Source organism: Cydia strobilella, chromosome 23 (assembly GCF_947568885.1).
Source record: "Cydia strobilella chromosome 23, ilCydStro3.1, whole genome shotgun sequence".
NCBI lineage: Eukaryota > Metazoa > Arthropoda > Insecta > Lepidoptera > Tortricidae > Cydia > Cydia strobilella.
This window is the reverse complement of record NC_086063.1, coordinates 8,134,853-8,135,622: the sequence shown is the minus strand read 5'-3', so window position 1 is coordinate 8,135,622 and position 770 is coordinate 8,134,853. Positions and strand designations below refer to the sequence as shown.

The 770-nt window shown below is 43.2% G+C and overlaps 1 non-coding gene across 1 annotated transcript; it reads left to right on the top strand.

The window, feature by feature from the left end:
- Positions 1 to 393: 393 nt before the first annotated feature.
- On the top strand, positions 394 to 466 carry Trnas-cga (transfer RNA serine (anticodon CGA)). The gene has a single exon. It is a non-coding gene; the product is annotated as a tRNA-Ser (tRNA).
- Positions 467 to 770: the final 304 nt, after the last annotated feature.

Here is a 770-nt window from a genome sequence, read left to right as displayed (position 1 = left end):
TGCTGAAGTGGTGGAGTATGTACACCAGAACCCCGGTTACACGCTGAGGGTGTTCCCTACTTAGTTCCTTACGGAATGACGTTATAGCGAGAGAGACTGTTGCTGCCATCTATGAACAAGTTTTTGGAAAGAAATAAAATTATTTTATTAAATATTTTGATGAGTTTTTTTTAAGTAGTCACACTACTATATATAAATTTTAAATTATAATAGATGTCATATATTAAAGAAAAAGTGACGAAGCCCTCCAGTGGTGAAGGTGGTGGTGGAAGTAGTGGGCATGGTAAGGAATTAGTAGGTGCCAGCGTGCACTGCTTGCCCTTAGAGCTGGTCAAAGACGCCTAGTCTTACTAAGATGGCATATAGTAGAGAAATTGGGACGGGTACCGCCGTGGCGAGGTGGCCTAGGGGTTCATGGCGTTAGCCGCGATAGCTAAAGACGCCGGTTCGAATCCGGCCTTCACCACTGGAGGGCTTCGTCACTTTTTCTTTAATATGACATTTATTATAGTTTATAATTTCTTTTAAGTTTTTTTCTTTTGTTATCTTTAAAGTGCCAACCCTACCCGCTTATCTCTCGCATGATTAAGCTCTCGACTCCGAGATGCGGGAATCGCCCACTTGCCTCCAACGGCCTACTTTCCTCCCCCGGTCCACGGTCAAGCAAAAATACTATTGTTGTTTTGCCCCGTGACTTCCAATGTCATACATCAAGGGCTTTAAACTAACGCGGGACTTAAGGCGCGGTGTTTAGTAAAATGCGCTATTTT